The 22,110-nt window shown below is 46.7% G+C and overlaps 1 protein-coding gene across 3 annotated transcripts in view; it reads right to left on the bottom strand.

Moving 5' to 3' along the window:
- The window catches only part of LOC115406743 (claudin-20-like), a 118,485-nt gene that overhangs the window by 71,202 nt on the left and 25,173 nt on the right, over positions 1 to 22,110 (bottom strand). The window lies entirely within an intron of this gene.

The raw sequence follows: 22,110 nt of genomic DNA on the forward strand, positions 1-22,110 counted from the left end.
GATGCACCTTGATGAATGAGTGTTGAGTAAGTAAGTCGACTACCTGTAAAAAGACCATAAATCCCAGGGGAATCTGACTTTTTATTTTACATTTATAGCAGGAAGAACAGGGCTAAAGATCCAGGGGGATGTTACAAAAACAAAACAAAAAAAAAGTCCATGAGATGAAGCCAGACAAGAAAATTACTCACTCTCTCTGCAGCTGTTTAGAAAGAGTGTGAAAAAAGTAGCACTTGAAGGTGCAGTGGAAACTTGGCCGCTGAGCTGCACGTCTGGTAATGAACTTGAACCATCTCTCCGAGGCGATCGGGGGATTAACAAAATGCTTCATTCGTCATGATTTAAGGGGAAAAGATGGCTGAACTGATAACGAAAAAGACGCTCAATGTACTCTAATTCTGAACTCACATATTCAAGCAGCTTCTTCTTTTTTTTTTTTTTTATTTACAGAAATACAAAAGTTATTTTCAGCTTCGTCACACTTGTTGCTCAGAAGAACAGTGGAACAGCCAACCCGGCAGTGTTGATGCATCTCTGGTCAACTGCACAAGAATGTTTCAACCCTAAACATTTCAATCCCCTTCATTAACCTAGAAACCTTGGGGGAAAACAACCCAATTTACCCACTCTATTTCCCCCTTTTTTCCCCTTTTCAATCCCTGTCTTCAACCCTCACTGCACACACAGCGGCTGAAACCCGAAGTGTGTGACCATCGCCGAAGAGCAATTAGCCAGATGATGCAGAAGAAAGATTGGTGTTTTGCATCTGGAAGTATGAAAGTGTGTATGGTGTCTTTCCATGAATGGAGAATTACCAAACAATGCCTTTTCCGGAGTGAAAACAGGAAAAAAAAAAAAAAAAGCAGCTGCCGACTTCACCAGGAGTCGACATAAAGCCTGTTGTCGAACTTGTCACAATGACTGCTTTCTCTTAACACTAGTTCTGATGCCTTTTTTGCTGAGTTTATTCAGGCAGCACAGGGCTGCGGGTATGAAAGACTCAAAGGCGTGCCAACACACAAACCCTGAGACACACACGTTTGCCTTCTGCTGCAAGCTGAACCGGAGTATTGTGCGACTGTTTGGAGAGAACAACAAGACAAGTCTTCCTTTTAGCTGCGAACCACTATACGCCCAGTCTTGCACGCTCCCTCCCTTTTTTTCCCCCCTTTCAGTCCTCTGTTTTCCCCCCCGTCAAAAGGCTTCCTGCAGGCCATCTGCTCGGGGGCCAAAGGACCACTGGCACCCCGTCCATTCCGCGGCACACCCCATGACCTGGCATTCTTCTCAGGCTGCCCTCGAGTGACTCCCACGCGAGGCGGGTGTTTAGTCTGCCACTGTGTGCGACTTGGGTCTGCTGCTGAGGCTCGGAACAAGGAATGGGGGGCCACACCTTGGCATGAGATAAACACAGTAGATCCATAAAGTGTTAAGGAAGTAACAGTCTTTCCATTTTTTTCCCCGCACCATGCATTTACTGAACAGGAGCTGCTACATCACAGACCTACATTTGGAATCTGATCCTCATGTCCTTGAATTTAAACTTGAGGGAGCGAGTGTGAAATGCAGGGTAAACCCCCCACACTTCATTCTTCCAGTCAAATATAGAAAACCCTTTAGGAGTTCTTTCTTTTCCTTTTAATAAACCATGTTCAGTATGGCCAGCACATCGAAATTACAGGCTTTGCTACTTAGTTAACGCGTGATTCTGGTGGGAAAAACCATAAATCAGGCGCACAAATGACTAAGTGGAGAAAGTAATCCCTACAAGGTGCCAACAAGGTTTCACGCTTTTTAAATTCTGCTGTAAGCCATGAGGTCATTTGTTATTGGTAGTGATTCTTAACACAATCGCACAGCCTTCCTCCTGTCAAATCGCAGCCCATGGGACCTGTCCCTTATCACTCTCCTCCGGCGCTACAACTCCCGAGCTCTTAAAGCAACAGCGCGCCTGAAGATTCAAAACGCAAAAACTTGTGCAGAGCAGCCCACAACTTCTTCTTCCACTGTGAAAACCATAACAAGAAGTGAAGAGAAAGAAGGAAAACAGTGTTATCGGTGCCAAAAGACCATGCAGTCTCCCACTGAGTTTCTCTCTTGTGAAGCAGATTTCAAGCATCCTGCAGTTGTTTGCTTATGAGGAGAACCGTCTGTCTATGAATCACTCGGCGAAGGCCCGAATTACCGAGTGACGGATCCAGCCAAAGCCACCAAACATCCATCAAAGCGCTTGTTAAGTGTCTTTCGGACTTTTTCATTATAGATTTAGAGGCTCTGCGCCTGGCTCCTGAGCAAAAAAAATGACATGGCAGCACCCTGAAAGATTTATACACGTGTGCCACAGCTATTCCAGAGCGCTGCCAAGGATTTTTTTTTTTTTTTTTTTTTTTTTTTGCCAAGTCAGACAACGTGTTGCCACCTAACAAGCATCAGGCAACTTGAGCAGCAGATAAAAAGTTTCAAGAAACTGATTAAGTTTGTCCAACTCGGGTTATTCTCACGAGTGAAAATGAGTCAGGAGTAAAAATGCAGACAGCGGCCCGACAGCTCAGGGCGGACCGGTTCACGAGAGATGAAGACAGAAGCACACGCTATTATTCAAGAGATACAGGTGGGAAGTAAACAGCACTCACAAATGCAAACACACAGTGCAGCCCACACCTGTGCATATCCAGACAACAGGAAACACAATGCAACCTCCTCACCTCAGCCTCATTCTTATCCAGTAAACACAAGAAACAAAGAGAAAGAAAGATAAAACACAGAGACCACAACATGACTTACCTCTGTGGCCCCGGGCTTTAATCTGAAAGCTCTTTGAAGAGCTTGCAAAGGAGAAATCTAGCTGGTGTGTTCTCTGATCTCCAAGTGGATTCTCACTGCGAAGGCTCAATGAGTCTTAAAGCAACACACACAAAACACATCTGAGTCACACACACACACACACACGCACGCACACCCAGACACACAGGAGGACACGTGGAAACTCCCTCCCGGCTCTGGAGGGAGCGGGGCGAATCACACTCCTCCCTGGGTAACCCTAGGCAACCGGGCGCCAGAGGAAAAGCCGGGGAGCGAAGAGGAAGAAGTGGAAAAAGTTCTGAACAGAGAGAAGCAGGGATGTTTTATAGCTCTCATCCATTTAGAGACTCAAATTCAAAAAAAAAAAGAAGAAAAAAACGGCTTCACTACTCAACACAGTCGGTTTTCCTATATCCAGCTTTTCCGTTGGCTCGCAGGAGGATGCGGGGTTTGCTGCGAGCCCAGGCGGTTTTCCACAGCCGTTTGAGGCGATTGGTGGAGACAAGCTGGTGTGTAATGGCTGCAGCTCTGGCCGGGGGAGGCACCGGGGGGGGCGCAATGACTGGAGCTCTTGTCTGACCCCAAATACCGCAGTGACCCCACAGGAGGAGGCCAGAGAGGCGGCGAGCGACCGGGGAGGCAATATGTGTGTGTCTGTGTGTGTGTGTGTGTGTGAAGGAAGAGGAAAGGCGAGGGGGCAGAGGCTTGGTGTGAAAAAGAGCAGCGCTAAAGAGGAAATTACACAGGATGAAACAAAGTCGGTGACATGCCGGAGCTGTGTGAAAGCTCCAAGGAGCCAGAGGGGACCCAATGTGGGCCGCATTTTGAGACGAGGCTAAATAAAACAAAGAATTCAAGCTCCGAGCGCCGTGTCTGTGCATTAAACCGGCTCGAGACGGCCGACATGCCTCCGTTTGTCTACGGTCCGCATAGCTGCGGTCACAGAGGCGGACTGGACACATTGGGAAAGCCACAGCACAACATAACACAGCATCAGGACTGGGAAGTCCGAGACGCCTGTTTATTTTCCGAGAGAATAATATTGGCGCACGGGAACGCATCGCTCCACTACAAAGGGAAAAACATGAGCGCCATCGACTCGGCGGAGCTAGAATTTGGTGGTGAATAGCTATTCAGAGTCACGTCGGTGCCACGCCGCGTGAGCAGCTGTGGAGTCGCCTTCCATCAGCCGGCTGCTTGACATAGAGACATCAGCGCCGGGACACAATATCAGCGGGGCCCAAACAGCATTGTCAGGAGCACAATGGCGCTCGTGGCCCAGTCTGAGCGCCTCTCAAAGGCCTTTGTGCGGCCGTGGATGGAGGCGGCTGAAAGCTCGGTCAACAACACGCGAGGCCCGAATAAGAGAAAAGAGACAGGCTCCAAGAAAGAAGGAGCGACGCGGCGATGCATATTCATACAGAGCAGGTGCAGGCTCTGATTCCGCCCTGCCAAATGGTCTGACCTCCAATTATGATCAGTTAAGACTCAACAAGCGCCGCTCTCCAAAGACGAATTAAACCCCTCTGTATCCAAGATAAATGTCATTTTCATTCACACGTCTGCAGACACTGAACCGATGCCGATCCAGCGAGCAGAAACTGAAGGTCACATTGCTTTTTTAAAGATCCTATTCAAGTAGATCAATAAATCCAACACATTACTCCAAACATGGATTGTGGTGCATGTAGATAAGCTGTGCAGGAGAGTATAAAATTATATCTACTATACTTAAGTTTAATCAAAATGCCTGAATGAGAGCAAAGAAAACTAGTTAATTCAGTTGAAAAAAAGAGATCATGATCTTCAAATAATTAACTAGTTTGAAATGTTTCAAGACTTTGATTTAGCAAATTTACCCTAAAACTCATATATATTCATTTAAATATCACACCATTTGACCCTACATATTTAGACGGTCACATAAATTCAAATCCTTCCAGGCAGAATCACAGTGATTTATATAAAGATAATCAATAATCATGAGTCACATCAGCAGTGAACGAATGAATGGAGCAAACCAGGGGTGGGCCATTAATTTCCCCAAGGGGCTGCGTGAAACGCTCAGACTGCTGGTGAGTGCTGCACCATAAATAAAACTCAGTCAAGTCGATATTAAAATCGCTCCCAGTAAAGAGTATTTATTGCACGGTTTGGATAAACTACTGATCTCCCTCAGCGCGACTCCAGTTTGTGCAATTCTCTCCAACTTTATCTGGGGAGGGCGATTCAACCTGCAATCGTTGACTTCAGAGTGATAAAGATATGCAAATGAGATGCAATGGAAAAAAAATAGAAGAAAAGTTATTAAATTTGATGCATTATGTACATTAACTCTCATTTATACAGAGTTTCTCCACCGAGCTCACGATTGCCCGTCAGGGACAACCACAGGGCTGAGTGCAGCCTGCGAGCCCGGACTGGAAAAAGAAGCCTTTCAATTCGAGACCTTCAACAGTCAAAAGTGCGGAACAACCATACAAGACGCTTTATACTGAAAAAAAAAAAAAAAAAAAAAATCACTCTTTAATTTTTCTAAAGATATTTCAAAGTACTATCTAAAGTTTTTCAGTCTATTCCAAACCTGTGGATATCACCTTAAATGTCAGTGCTTCTGAGACGGGGTATCGATCTGTTAGGTTCCACAACCCTCACTAAGGATTATGGGATTAAAGCTGAAACGAAGGAAAAACATTCTGTTGAAATTTATTTAAAAAAAGTGTTTACTGTCTAAATCAAAGCACCTGTGAAATAAATGCACTCCTATCAGCACACTAATGCTTAATGTAAACAGTTCTTTAGGTGTAAAATACATTATTTGTCATGTTTAATCTCAGACAGATTACCTGCAGTAATCCATCTCACTGGAGGAGGGAGGAGGGAGGAGGAGGAGGAGGGGGGGGGGTCTGATGAATGAGGCGGAGGAAAGGAGGAGGAGGGGGTCAGAGGGTGAAATATGAGTTTTCCATAAGGGTGTTATTATTACTTGTCTCTCTCATAAACAGCATGATGGAGACATTCTGGTGGCTGGAGGCCGTTTTATGCTTTGACGCCATTGATTACCCGGCTCTCCGGGGACCGCATTCGGCGGCAATTTGTGAGCGGAAACATCCACCGGGAGGAAATAAATAGATGCTAATTGCTCATTTTAGCAGCGATTAGTGCACTGCCCCACCTACAAACACGGATTTAAAATATCAAGCGTCTGGAGACGCTTTCAGGATGATAACCGGCGGGGCAGGAGGAAGCGGTGGGGGGGGGGGGGGGGGGGGGGGGGGGGTCGACTGATGGAATTTGCTTAAGCCGGGATGCTTTCAGTCAGGGTGAAAGGTCAAGTCTTTTGTGTGGTGCTTGGCTCAACACACAGCTCGCTCCTTTGCCCCTCACCAGCCGACTTTAGGTTAAAGAGATGAAACGTTCAGCTGAAGGAGAGCGAAGTTTAAAAGCATCCAGATCAAGATGACTGTAATCTTGGGGGTTTTATTGAATAAGGGAGGTAACCTCTGTCTGAATCCTGGACTGCTGCACTGTTTCTCCGTTAAAACACACTGTCATTAATGCCTATTGAGATTTATCGGCGATAAGAAGTACAAGCCTTTTCTTATTTAGATGTTTTTCATCTGTATTATACACCAGACAACACTTAAGGTTCTACACTGAAGGATAGTTTACCATTTAAATTTGTCTTCATTACTCATGGAAGAAATGTATTCTACTGGAGAAGTTAAACTCAAAAGACTACACAACATTCCTCTGGGAAAAGCAACTGAATACCGCAACCGAAATGCACATGTGTATGTTTCAGAAAAGCTGTGTTTTTCTTGTTCACAGGGAGAGTAAATGGAAAACTGTGCACTCTGGACACTGCTCTCTGGTACTCCCAGCGAGAAGCAGGGCCCACACCTTAAAAACCACTTCTTCAGACAATAAAAGGAGGGTTTTGTCTCTAAAATTACATTGGAAAGAGAGAGAGTACAGCGACAGAAAGCAGTGTCCTGTCATTTGGATCATTTAGTTTGAACCCCTCCCACCATCCATCATCTCCTGCTCTTCAAAACTGTGAAATCTCTATTTTCTGTCGTCCGCTCAGGTCCTCCTGCACAGACGTTCCTGTCAACACAACGCAGCCGCAACGCGCAGGGCGCGGACCCAACTTTAAATTAACCGGGGTGTGTCGCTGCAGGCAGGTCTTTTGCTAACAAAAGAGGCCTGATGTGTCTCGGAGGAAAGCACCAGAGACATTCCTCTCACACCGACGGTGGCAGCGGCAGATCCTGAAATGAGAAATGTGGTGCAAACACTGTCTGAGGTCTTTGTTCAGGGGGGAAATTGACTCGGGCAACCCTCAAGGGAGTGTCGGTATCCATCTGCTGCACAATGGAGAAGCGTCGGCACGTTTGCATGAGACTGGTGGAGGAAGGAGCAGGTGAGGAATCCTCAGAAGATGAAGCAAACAGCTGGAAGACTGCAGGCGCAAATCAGCTTTCCATCAGCGTCTCTGTTAATTAAGCAGCTTAATGGACGCAGAGGAAGGTCGTTTCCAGGGTTAAATCTTCAAGGAAGAATAAAGGAGGCATGGACTGACTGGTTTTCCTACATTTAGTGAGATTGTGTTTTTCTGTGCAATCAGCACGCTTTCTCTCTCTCACACACACACACACACTGACACACACACTTCAACGTCTGTGCTGCATCACAGCCAAGATGCCCGATCACCTTCACACCGGTCGAACATCGTCTCATCAAAGCTGCTGAGATCTCTGAAGTCAGAGTGACGGGGAAGGTTGGTGAGAAAACACCTGAAGTGATGGAGAGCAAACAAAGGCCACAACGAAACCTTTAAAATGTCAAGTGTGGAAATAATGTTAAAGATCATTGTGAAATTTGGGGTTTTTCATTCTGAAAAATGTGTTTGTTATTCTCAGATGTCAGTCTTTTTGCAATTAAATCTCATCAGCAAATCAGTTTGAGTCTTGTTTTCATCAACATTCAGACTTTATTTGCAACATTTGAAATTTGCTTTTAATTTAAATTCAACTTCATACTTGGAGCATCTCATCTATAGTCCCATTTCTCTTTGTTCTGACATTTCTGTTGTTCTGCAGTAATTCGTATTTCTTTATTTATTCGCAATATTTGGTTTTTGCTTGAACTCTCATTTGACTTTACTTGCAGCATTATGCCTCTCTACTTCTAATTTATTTCCACTTTCATCTTTATTTCCCCCATATAAGTGTTATTTCCCCAAATCTCTACCTTGTTGCCAGCAGGCATGTCTTAGTTCCCCACATGTCTGCTTTATACGTCCAGTTTCTGCTTTAATATTTTCTGCATTGTCACAGCCTTCTGTTAATCATTTCTGCTTGTCTGCAATATTTTCTTTAGCTTTATTGCCAAACTTTGGATGTAATTGCAATGTTTTGCCACAATTTGCATTATTTCCCCATTCAAACGCAGTATTTCATCTTTATCTGAAACACGTTCTCCTGAAGAGCAAGTTTATTGGCCACGTTTGTTTTTAGTCTCAATATTCAGTCTTTATCGCAGCATTTCATCTTTATTCCTAAGATGTTAAATCTAAATCCCTCCCTGCTTGTTTTGGGGCTTTAACACACCATGACGGCGTGACAGGAGGTGCGTATAAAACATTAAAAGCTGGAGCAGACTCTGAAACCGCCATGTAAGAGACGCTGAAGCTTCTGGGAGAAGAAGGCCTGCCCGGGCGGGAAGACGGGGCGAGGCGCCACATCTTCCTGAGAGGAGAGATATCTAATTATGTCCCTGCTGATGGGAGACGGGGAAGGAAAAGTGCCTTTGAGGGAAAAGAGCTAGCGTATTAGCTGCTAACCTCCAGAAAGGGCAGTTTGAGTTGTAGCGTTTTCTTCGGTCGTCTCCAGCATGACTTGGTGCAACACTTAATGCAAACGTCTGCATAACACTCCTTCATTAAGCCACTCCGCAAACTGCATTATCTGCACAGGAAGCCGCTGCGACTGTCTTCGGCGTGCCGCGGGATAATCTGTCACACAGAGCGGACGCCCGGTGATTAATACCGCCGGCCCGCGACTCGCTCACTCATTATCATAGCGGCAGTCGCCGGAGTGTACCGTGGCAGCCGTGTGAGACACACTCCCGACTCCCCGAGGTGATCCATCAGGGATCATTGACCGCCGCAGTGAAGGAATCAGTCGTCTGGTAGAGGTCGCCCTGAACCGCCGAAGATTCCCCGGAAACAATAATGCAGGGGGAGATTTGGGAGAAGGCGAACGGCTTCACGATAATCGATGTGGCGATACCGAAGGCCGGAGTCAACGCGCATCAATCAAGGGAGGTAAAAAAGAAGGAAGAAATCGTTGCGAGGCAGCAGGGATCAATTCATCCGCGAGTCTCGCAAAGTGTCCCCGAGGTGAACTACTCCAATAAAAGACACGTCTTTATATCAAAATGGAACACGGACGGGGAATGCAGCTCTATCTGGGGTAGTAGGGCAAGGAACCGAGTCTGGCTTTGTCCCAGCAAGCGCACGCACACACACACATTCACACACAAACACACCTGCTCGGCTGGCACACACCGCTGCAGGGGAGGGCCAAACAGTCTGCATCCAGATGCTCTGTGAGTGTACGTCTGTGGAAGCGAGCGGCGGCTCCAGGCTGCAGGCTGCAGGCCCCATCCATCACGGCCACAGGCACGCATTAATCCCTCTCCGCATTCTTGAGGAGGTCTGACGCCAGAGGGAGTTCGCCCTTGTGGCCTCCCCCACCCCGGGGTGCAAAAGCCTCCCTCACGATCCCAGAAAGCCACTTTCCAAATATAACTTCCCTTTTTTTTTTTTTTGAATATGATAGTTTGTCAACACGCGGTTTGAGAATTTTCTCTGAGAGCCGGAGGAAGGACGAGTTCAAGCCAACAGAAAATTCTAACGTTATCTCCTCGTGCCAAACTGGACCATATGTCCGGGAAACCAGGGCTCCAACTGGCAGCGTCCCGCCTTTTATGCTCCATTAAGGGCCGGAGTGTCGATCAGAGTCAAGCCAAAGTGAGCATGAATCACTCAGCTCGCTCTCATAACTCGACATCATTCTCCTGCCTCCAAATAAGTCACTTCATTTAAGATAACTGGGTTTGGAATTCTACATTTGGCAATCGTTGGGCCCCTGTAACCAGGTCTCACCGCTGTTTAGCCGTCAGAGCCTTGTCTGCTGCGGCATTAAACTGACAGGCTGAAGCCAGCATGAAGCTTTAAGTCAATTAGAGGTACTTCCACCAGTTGGGGCTCGTCTGGTCGGGTTGTTCGTTGTGGTCAAGGTTAACAAAGGAGGCGATGCAAAGCGAGCCATTAGTGTCCATTACCTGTGGTAATTTATGTCCTGGTTAAAGTCTTCACTTCACCACACTAGGAAGGCTGAACGACCACTTTTGTTAGGAGCTCTGGGTGCTTTTCACCCGAAGCAATGTGGTGCTTTTTTCCATTCGGAACATCAGAACTGAATTATTCGGGATAGTTTAGTGAAAGTCATTAATGGAATCACATCTGAACTGCTGTTTTCTCGTGGTAAGGCTACATTTAAAAGTGACATACTGTGCCCTTAAATAAATGCTCTCCCCGACTGCATACGAGCAGGATTATCCCCTCTCCCCCCAGAATGGAGGATTAACTTGTTTCAAATCAGCTTTTGGGGCTGCACTTTTTTATTGGAGTGACCTTTTTGAGGTCCACTATCATATATGCATGACGCAGCGCAGGAATGCAATTTCCTTCTGTTTAAATGAAAATGAAATGTGATGATTCACCAGAGAGGCTTTAGTATTCCCATCACAGCACCGGCTGAGCTGAGCCGGAGCAAGACAGGCATACATCCCCGACTGTAGCCGGCCGGCCGGGTGTAGATGGCATGATAAAGCCGCGCCGTCTCCGGCATCAGGTCACAGACCTACATGGGAGCCCTGTAAACACAGGACCACAAGCCGAAGGGCTAAACAAACCATCCATCAGGTGAAATCAACTGTGTTTGGACGTGCCTTGCTGCTTCTAGAGCCCGTGCGCATGCATGTTTATTGCACACTCGTCATGTAAATGCGCCGGTGCGCTCCTGCAGCCTCTAATAGGGACGGATCCCCCTGGCTGTGCAGCTTTAGTAAACACAGCGATGAGCTCACGGAGCTAATGGAAATCTCCACACGGAGTAGCCGTGCTTCGACGCAACGCCGCTCACGGCCACTGGCGCTCTGCGGAAAGCGACTGATACCATCTAATGAGCTGGCGGCCGATTAAAGTTGGGTAGATCCTCTGAATAACAAATAGGTTATAAATTAAGGCTGGCAATCAGTGCGATCTTGGAAAAAAAAAAGAAAATGGAACATTTATTGCTCCAAACCCAAATGGTTTGTTTGATAGCGGCTGGGAAGATCCTACTGTATCTGTTACTGTTAACGGTGCAGAGAAATCTGAGCTGGACTGTCTGCTCAGCATCCTCAGAGCGCCGATGATGAGCGAGACAGCTGGGGAGCAGCCAGGCGCGCACGTGCGCACGCACGCACGCACACACGCACGCACGCACGCACGCACGCCTCTGGGTCTGAGATTACTCTGTACAGCAACTCACATTCAGAGGATTTTTCAGTCTATCAATAAGTAATTGGAGTAATTTGAATAACATTGCTGCAACACAAATTCAGTTTTTTTTTTTCAACACATTGCAATGACGCAAGCTGACTGAAACATCTCAATTTGTCTAATGTAATTGATTATGTTACAAAAACTAAAACAGTACAGCATCAAAACTCGAGAAAGATTTTGGTTCAGACACCTGTTTTGTGTGTAGTTTGAATGTTCTCCCTGTGTGCGGGGTTTTCCATTTATTGCCATTTATTTCCATTTAAGCCAGAGAGGTCAAAGATACATCCGCAAACCAAAACCGGCCCATCGGAGCTAAATCCGATTACTGAGTAATATGTGGAAATGAGAAAGCATGAACCTATTGCAATGAGAGGAACTTTGTATCTGATGGGACGTGATTCCCCCAACAGGGATCAATAACGTATACAAACCCAGACCATGAATGGAGATGAAATTGTAAGTTTCATGCAAGCAATTTGAACGACTGTGGAGTTTTGAAGCTACAGGAAAACAAAAGAAGTCTTGTTTGTGAGTGCACATGCCCCCCCCCCCCCCCCCCAAAAAAAAAAAAAAAACAGGACAAGACCAATACCCCTCTCCAGTACTCCAACAGTGGTGGCTAAATAAATGAATGAAAAGTAGATTTAATTTAAAAGTTTATCTATTTCAAAAGGTCAAGAAAAATCAAAAGCTGAAAAGCTTCTTCACCATATTCAGAATATCATGTTCAGCAAGCGCAGCTCTACCAGCAGGTGGGAAAAACTGAAATAGCCCACAAAATATTGTTTGGACATTTAACGGCCTCGAGTGTCCAACGGGCTTTTAAATACACACCAGCCAGACACACACACACACACACACACACACACACACACACGGCTGGAGCTGCAACTTCATTTGCATAGATTAAAGTGGTATTTTACTAAAACTAATCTTTTCACAACAGATTCAGATTAATTTTCCACAGATTTCATTTTATTAAAACGGCCAATAAACTGCCACACCTGAGGGAACGGGAATTTCATGCAACCATAAACACCACGTTGTGTGTGTGTGTGTGTGTGTGTGTGTGTGTGTGTGTGTGTGTGTGTGTGTGTGTGTGTGTGTGTGTGTGTGTGTGCGTGCGTGTGTGTGTAGGATGGAGTTAAGGCACCTCCTGCAGCTCAGCACTTCCAAACAGGTTTACCACCTGTGTCCAGCCGGCGTCTGCTTGTGCGGACAAAACCTTTCATGTCTTCTGTTTCCCAGCATTCAAAGCCACGACCCAGTTACTGTCCCTAAAAGTATGTCACGGGTCAACGCGCAGTTCACAGATCGCCTCGCGAAACCTGTTTGGAGAGGGACGACTGTGCCTTGTGTGTCTTTGTCGCTGCCTTCTTTAACACTTTAACTAGAAACAGACTGACTCTTTCACATCTGGGCAGGAATCCTGTAAAGCGTCGCCCTAAAGGAGCCCGAATGGCAAAGGCCAGATTAGATTTCACTGTTGAATTATCACAAGAAATTAGCCGGGAGCAGTTCTCGGCCCATAATCCACAACAGGTGCTCGACAAAGCGCCACCGCGGCAGCCGTGTTTAACTAGCGGAGCTAAATAAACGCCAACAACAAAGATGGGCCTGTGCGACCAGTTCCTCCAGTCACGCGGATGCACGTGAGCTAATTCGATTAATGCGCAGAAATCGCAGACAAATCTCTGCAAAACAAACTCTTTTGTCTTGTTCTGTAAAAGCGCCTTCCGCTCAGGAATGTGACTCAGAGAAGAAAAAAAAAAAAGGGCTGATAACGCAGAACAGGGCATCGAGGACACTTCATCTGAGGGCACGGGCAAAACGGAGCTAAGCGCTAGCAGCTGTGCCACATGTGGACCGCTTTTACCAACATGATTTAATTAAAGCCCCAGCCAAACTCATTATTACCCCATCCATACAGGGAGGCTCAAGAATGTCAATGAGGATCACGCTCATTATGCAGTCGTCATGCACGGCGCCCAGAAAGAAAACAGGCGCTTTTCACACCATTACGAACAGTAAATCAAGCGCGCGTTCCCGGCTGACGGCCTTTCTTTACTGACTTTGAGGAATTAGAGGCGGGTGCTTTATTTTGATTCGGGAAAATAAATTCACCGGTTAAATTGAATTATCGTTGGCGGGTGGACTCGGCGGGTCCCAAAGGACGGGCTCGAGGAATCGACGGGCAGATGCTCCGATCAGCAGGGGTCACAGAAGGTCAAGCTGTTCCATTACGAAAGGACAAGGGTGGCATTTATTCACAGACATCTCCTCCTGAGCAGGGTGGGCTCAGATGAGGAGCGGAGAAGGGTACTTAACCCTCCAGGCAAATGGCTGAAGAACAGACCAGCCACTGTTCCTCTCACTCCTGCTGGAAATGCAGCAAATCTTCGGCCCACACCAAGAAATACGATGTCTACGAAGGTGAAAGTTGAGAAAAAAAGGTTGCAAGAAAAACCAGAACATCTGTGAGTTGGTTTGTAGGGTCAGTGAATGATATTAGGCTACGGGGTTTTAGTATGGATGCAACGAGATCTACTATAGATATCATTATTCTAGTTTTCTTAACTTAACAGGAAAATCCTCTATTTCCTTGAGGTGGTCCTGGACCTGCGTTTGGGAACCATCCTTATGAGGAACCGACATCCCCACCGTAACGTCACAATATTTGACTGTATATATATTTTCTTTCCTCTTTTCATGATCCAAGAGAAAAACCCCTAAACCTCAAGGCAATACAATAACAGAGGAGAAAGGGGAGTGGGGTGTTCTGATAAAACTCCCTGCCAGGACTATTACACTGCGGCCCACTTTAAACAGCAATTACCAGCACGGAGGCAGACAGCGGTCTGAACAATCCGGCCTGATCCGACTTGTCTGCAGTCTGTGGAGCTTTCAGACGACTTCAAAGTGGTTCTGGTGGAGGCGGCAACAAGAAGATGATACAACAGTTTTTATGCAATGTAGAAATCTATCTTGGCCTCAGACTCCTGCGGCGAGCCGGAGCGCGCCGCCAGAAAGAGGCCCAGACATCCAGCCTGATGATATGGATGCTGGGAAGAGATTGGAAAGAATGAGAGCAGTCATCCAGCTTGTTAAAACGCTCGCCGTCTTCCCAGGAAAAAGCCTATGGCCACTGTATGATGGCGTAATTAGAAAAAGCAGCAGGCATGTCTGCGGAACGAGCACGAACACCTCCACAACACCCCCAGTCACACACACACACACACGTAATCATCAGTCTGGGAAAAGCTGCCCACTGACTAATGGCCTGCTTTCTTTCGGGCCACACTCGAGGCCCAATTACATGTGCAAGATAATGAAAAAAAAAAAAAACAAAGCAAAAAGGTTGAAATGTGCTAATTAAAGTTTCCGCTAATTAAAATCAAAATTTCAAATGAACACATGAATCACAGAGTGGACGGAAGAACACGGGAAGAAATGATGCATGATGCTAATAATACGACATGACTGTGTAAGTAGGCGCTTTCAGCCAGCTCCTTCAACTGCTACAATCATCTCAACCGTCAGGAAAACCCAGTTCCTGCCATTTTTTTGCGAGTCTGTTATTATTAGCTTGAGGCTGGGCAAGCCCGCGCAGACCCATGAGCTGTAAAATATTGTTATTAGTATAAAAAGAATGAAAACCTCAAGTTTCCAGTGAGGCCGATTGCTCCACGCGAGCAGACCACAGGGCCCGCCGCTGCAGACGAAACCGCTCGCTCGTGCACACACAAAATTACTACCGAGGAGCCGGACGAGCGGGCTAAAGAGACAGGAACGCTTTTTCGGGATAACTTCAAGCGTGTATCGCGGTTATTAAAGTCAATCATTTCACAGCCTCCGCCTGGCGGAGGCAGACGTTTGCACAGAGGAAACCGGCAGCCACCAATATAACCCGTCACAGCAAAGTCACCTGAGACACAGTAGAGGGAAACTTTCTAGCAGCGGTTCGTACGAACTGGAGAAGATGAAGCATAATAACCTCGATGAATCCGCAGCATGTCAGTGGGTTGAATGACACAACATCAGCCACCTATTAGTCACCAGTCAGGGCGTGCTCCTCCAATCAGAGACTGTGAATAAATGATTTCACCCTCCAAAGGGGGAAACGATTTATAATGAATGACTTCACCGCGTTCGCTTTACACCCCAGATCCTGTCACATGCAAGGCGAATATCAATGGCTGTTTTAAAAGAAGAGCGGTGGTGGGTGTTTGGTGTTAAGAAAAAATAAATAAATTAAAAAAAAAAAAAAACAAGATCCCTGAAAGAGGTGTTTTCTCGCAGAATCCTACCATGAAAGCAGATGAGCTAAAAGATCAAACCTGCCTGTTTGTGAAAGAGAACACACTTCATCCACGTGGACGAGGGAGGCCGAGAGACACTTCTTGTTATTCAGCTGAAAAGAATGCGAGCAGATCGACTTCCACGGAACACGTGCGCCACGCTGGACTCGCATGCTCCAGCAGTGACTTCCTCAAACACACGCACACACACACACACACACACACAGGATGTGGACATCCCTTGCAGCTGTGAGTCAGTTGCTCTGCTTTGAACCACACAGAAACTGCCTAAACTGTAGACATTATGCGCTCGCACATCCTCCACATCCAGGGAGATCCATCTGGAAAAGCCGACCTAAGTCCTGCTGAGTGCATCAAACCACCCGGGATGTTTGAGAGGTTGTGTGTGACGACCCGCAGCAGCAGCTCCTGTTCCAGTTACGGCTCAGAGTGTCACAGTGAAAACAAAGGGCAGGGCTGGGATTGGTGACCCGGCGGCTGAATGGCCGGGGCGAATATCACACAGGTTAGAATCCCCTGAGCAGCAGGTCTGAACTTCATAGCAGGTCGTGAAGTGAATGGTGAGCTCACAATCGCAACTGGAAATGAACTAAGTAAAGAAGAAGAGTGTATGGTATTGAGTTTGTTCACTATTCATACAGAACTACAACCTGCGGGCTTAAAAAATAAAAACATTGTGGTGTATCAGTGAAATGTCCTCACTTTTATATTGTTTGGGGAATTTCTTGGCGAGGTATAAAGGATTTGAAGCTATTTTTAGGCAGTCTCCAGTGATTAAATACACAATGAAATGACAATCTTCTTGTTTACTCAAACCACTGAGATGTGGTCGGCCAGAAGGCGCAGGAGTTGATCGGCAGCAAGTCTATAAATCAAGCCGTTAACTTTGCGGCCCGGGCGTCTTTAATAACATTAGGATTGAGCTGCGGACAAATCGGGACGCGGCTCCTCCAATGACACTTGAATGTCAAATACCATTAATAGCCGCTGCTTTCGCCTGCTCTCACATGAGCATGTGTTGTTAACCAGAAAACCCACGTTTCCTCCCATCAGCACGTTTGGAGATCCAGATTTAAAAACTTCGATATAACTGTGAACCCGCTTCAACTCGACTGCTGAAATTTTTAAAGAGTGGCATTTGTGGGGGAGCCAGGCGGTATCTTCTGTGACCTGCATGTGGAGGAAGACGTATTAATATTGCACAACTGTCCCAGGGTGCAACAAGCTGAGCAGTGACCTGTCTGCATGACTTGGCTTGAACCCTCAGAAGCAACAGCTACCAACAATAATGACCTTGACTTTTGTGTTCTTGAATTATTTGGCAACAGTTAGAGATGCTTGATTTATTTTGGTTTCTTTGGTACAAATCTGCCAGAAATCCAGTGGAAGTAAAAGTACCTAAACATTGGAAGAAGGCAGGCTGGGCAGGGCTTTCGGGTTGGTTAAATCCAGGTGGTATTTGATGCATCTGCACCCATCAGCTGTGAAAACCCACACCAGCAGTGGCTTAAGGTGCCAAGGTGTCACGAAGAGCTTGCCAAGCATTAAGTTAGTCCTCCCGGGCCAGAGACCAGAGAGACTGAGCCCCGGGTGAAACGCCTCTTATGCAACGTCCGAGCAGAGATCGTGTCTTGGCATAAGCAGAACAAACAGAACAAGAGGCGAGAAAAAATCCTGTTGGACTACAGCGAGAGGTCCAGAAAGGTTACTCAGTCTCAGGGCGTCCAGAGGGCGCTGCAAAAATAAGCAAGCCCACACACGGGCCCGACTACTGCATCCTGGGCGATACACCACTTGGCTTGGCTTACATTAAGGATGTGATGCATGTTTTACACCATTTTGCTGCAGTTTCACAGGCGTAGACTGCAAAAGCTGATCCAGCTGATAAAATGTTCTTACAGCTACTGTTTCTTTTCTTTTTTTTTTTCCATCCTTATCTTGAGATGTGTTACAATGAGGTCCTTCACTCACACACCCTTTTCCCTTTAACAACGGAGTCCTGTCAGCCCAATAAGCCCTGACGATGATATCGCCTCAGGAAACAGGTTATTTAGATACATTTGCCTCTTTGGAGGGGAAAAAAAAAAAAGTCTTTCAAAGAAGCTTTAATTGAGCATGTTCACTGTGTGGATTCCAAGCACCTAAAGCAATCAGGATCCCAGTCTCTGTTTGCCGTGGCGCTACGCCAAATGACTGAACCAACATGGCAAAGGACCTGAAGACTGAGAAGTGGAGAAAAGAGCTTATCTCCCCCCGAGATCAAACCATCGACCGGTTAGGCGGGGAGGCTGCCGGACGGGGAGAGGAGCGCTAATGAGCCTGAAAATGTTCCCCGACCAAACACAACAGGCCACCGAAGGCCCTCCGAAAGGCACTCCACGTCGGTCCCAAAGCCGAGGGAAGCGCACGAATGAGGCCACGCCGCGCGCCACGCAGTTCAGTGGAGCGAGCGCCTGAGCAAGCAGAAGAAGGAAAACAACATCAATATCATGTACGGGTGCAGCAAAATTGTGCCGTAATGACTGATATGTGGCTGCTGAAGGTGAGACTGTGATGAATGGACTCAAGGATATGAACAGATTCATGTATGGTCAGTGATGGATTTATGTGCATCACAACATTTATTCCCATCTGCGCTTAGTAATGTTGTAAAAAGAAGATTTATGATTTGCAATGTTCTAGTAGAAAAAAGAAAACTCTAAGATAGTGACTAGACAATGGTAATGCAGAATCTGAGATGTACAAAGACTGACTATTTTAAACACAACCGTCCAATAGTCCTGAATGAGTTTATGAAAAGATCTCATTGTGATTTCTGGCAGATATTGGCATTTTTAGCTTTGTTCAGAAACAAAGACAAAGTCAATCTCCACCCACTGGTGAGCAGGTGGGGCATGCTGGAGTAAATGTGTACCTACGATTTGCTCCATCCATCACAGGGAGACAATGCGAGACACATGGCGCCAGGCGAACATCGCGGCACCGAGTACTTTGGCCAGTAGCGCCAGCTGTGTTTGCCTTTCCAATAGAGGCATGGATGGTAAGTGGGACCTTATGGCTACTGGACCAGGCCGGGGCAGATCAATCACAAGTTCTATTGTTGTAGGGATTGACCTGTAAGCAGGCTTAAAGTGAGGGGGTGGGGGTGCAGGATGGGGTATTTCCATACAAACAGGGCTGTTGATTGCCTGATGAATGTGCCACCACGCGTCGACATTTGAAGAAGACACAGATGTAAACGGGGGATTTTTCGCTGCACACAACACAGATGTGATTTAAATTGGCTGTAATTTGAACAGTAGTGTACACACTGGCTGCACCACTGCTGAGCAAGAATACGCCTCTGAGCAGAACACATCAAACACGCTCCTGTTGGGTTTTCTGCGGCAGCGAGATTGTGAAGACCATCAAGTCCCATAAGTGGATCAATACGCTCCCAGAAGGCTTCTGAGCAGACGGCTTCCGCTCTTTTCCATTTCCCATTCCATTGTTCATACATTTAGATAATCAAACTAAGTCTTGAATATCTCCAGGATGTAAATCACTCGGTCGGGCATAAAGTGCTGAGACAGCACCTCCACCAGACTGAAATATTGTATGTCATCTGGTAGGCTCACAGGAATTACATGCACTGCTACTCAACTGCTACCATGGGAGCCTTATTCCTGCACGTGCGCCAATGGCCGCGTGATTTATACCACCATCAATAAAAGAGCTGTAACGGCATGTCTCGCCGTTATTTCTTGGAGGTTAATGAAAGTCTGAATCACAAAAGAAGTGGCCTGGCTCTTGTTGAACAGCCACCTCACCCCGGTTCTTCACCGACGCTCCAATCATCCGCCGGGGGAAGCGCGACGCCTCGTTTCACACGGCATTAAAGCGTCGGTTTTCGTTTAAGCTTCATTGTATTTGTGAAGCTCGGAGGCCATACTTTATAGCAGGTGACTCAGAAGCGGTCCGGGGACCGTGCATTAATCTCCTCAAAGGGCCGGGAGCCACCGACGCTCGGAGGGGCATGAATGGGCGCACCGGCTGAGCCGGGGCGTCGCTCTGCTGAGCTGGACAGAAGGTTCCTGTACGTGCAGCAGAGCGGGGGGGGATCTGGAGCTGGGAGCGCACACAGGAAAAGTGCAGCCGACTGAGCAAATCCCTCAAAGTGGCTGCGAGTGTGTCCAACAACGGCGGCCACAGCAAAAACAAGTTAAATTGAGAATCACTGAATTATGCAGCACACAAGGTACACAGTGTCTCCTTTCAGATGCTTTTCGTAGAGCTCAGTTATTATTTTGGTCAAAAACGGCCACTACAATACAGAAAGGGTAGCATCAGTCAGCGCTGCGTTGGTTTAAGCTCTCCAACCGGCAGTTGGGCTCATCCAGACGAAGGTCAAAGCCACAGGCGCATTTGCCTCGGGGTCGGCATCTCGGCGAGCAGATGAGAAGTCTCGGCCAAGATGCTGTCAGCGCCAGCTTTTAGTTCACCTGCTTTTTATAGCAACCACTCGAGACGCCGCGGAACACACGCTACCACCAAACACGTCGGAGGCCAAATATAATCTAAACCACAACAGTAAGGAAATAGTAACACACAGGCCGCCATTACACCGCCTCACTTTACTGGGGGGGAAAAAAAAAGCAAAATTAGATCGTAATCATGGCCAGCAAATGATTTATCCATCTGAATCCCTTTAGTCGCCATCATTTGTGGTCGTCCCTCTGCGGGGCCTCGCCACCTAAAGACAGTAAAAAGGCCTTCATCCCCTGTGACAATAAGCACAGATGTTACCCGTGCCTGATAAGTCGCACGCACGCCACCTTATATGGAGAAAAATGTGGCGGGGAGAAGACATGAAACGCCGGCGTTTCAGAATTAACGATGACTGGGCGAACGCGCGCGGCCCGCCGAGAAGGAAACGATTCCAGGTTTCGCGACTGATGAGGAACAACGGCTCCCGCGAAGCATCAAAGCAGCCGAGATAAGAAGAGTCAACAGTCAGGCTGTTGTTCTTTACATAACTCCGCAAAGTAACACGCAGCATATCGAGTGACATCAAAACAGATTGTTTCCGTGAGGGAAGTTCCAGCGGTGATTATGACACAGCTTCACAGCGTTACTCAGCCCTCAAGACTTAAATTAGCTGCCAGTGAAGCAACTCTGTGCCACCCAAAGAGAAGAGATGGGAGCTGCACCCCCCCTCTCCATCACCACCACCACTTCTCTTCTGGCTGCCGATAAACAACGTTGACAGGAGACTATCCTGCCAGCCAAGAAGCATAACTCGTAACTCGTGGCACACAAAGGGGAAAACAAGCGAAAGGATCACATGTTTTCCACTAAAAGGAAATTACGCAGGCCACACTCAATCAGCATCAGTCTGGTTCGAGACCCCGGTTCCAAACCCAGGAAAAACAGAATAGTAAAAACATAATGTTCCTTGTGGAGAAGCTTTTCTTTTTTCTTTCTTTTTTTTCTCCTTTTCAGCCGCAAAAATGCAAAACCGCAAAAGGCCAAACTATGCACATGGTGCTTCTGACCCTGGGGCTTTTTTGTTTCTGATCTCCGGCTAAAACAAACGGGGCACACACATGAAAACAAGGGCTTATGAAAGTAAATAACTTTTCTTCTTTATAGTCCATTAAACTAATCACACAGCATGCTCCTGCTGCACACAACTAAACACAACAAGTGTGTATCTCTGGGATCTCTGGGATGCAGCAGTAGGAAAACTCTGGTGGTCGAGGGGAGGCCATTTCCCTAACGCTGTTCTTGTGTTTGCTCTTTGTGAATCTAAATAATAAAAAGAGCCACATCTTGTCCCAAAAACAGCAGAACGTCCAACAACAGACAACGCTGTAGTAGCACTCTATGCTTTAGTCATTGAAATGGATGAAAAAAAAAATCTGTCTGCTCCAAAAATAGCTCTGTTTATAGTAACAGGTCGCACCGAGGGCATGTATCTCGAAAACAAACCTCGGGGTCCTGAAGCCGTCCTGAGCTCGCAGCGAGGATACAGAACTGATGGAGGCTGGTCTTCAACTCAGATTCCCAAAGTGGGAGGCAAACAGAAAACTTTAAATTGCTGTTATTTAGTATATCAAAACATATGATTTGAGAAAATACGGTAAACACAGGAGAGTGGAACAATCATGATTATCAAAGCTTGCTGTTTCAGTGTCTGACTAACTTTTTATTGCCTGTGGAGCTCCACAACAACATCGTAACACGTGAGAGATAAGGGAGGACTGTGAAAACTTTGTGCATATTGCACGCACACACACAACAGCAGCTTCAATATTCATTAGTCACACCAATTCACCAATTACCATATCAAGACAGGAGCTCTGTGCCAACATATGGCAGCAAGGTTAT

The sequence above is a fragment of the Salarias fasciatus genome, chromosome 19 (assembly GCF_902148845.1).
Source record: "Salarias fasciatus chromosome 19, fSalaFa1.1, whole genome shotgun sequence".
NCBI lineage: Eukaryota > Metazoa > Chordata > Actinopteri > Blenniiformes > Blenniidae > Salarias > Salarias fasciatus.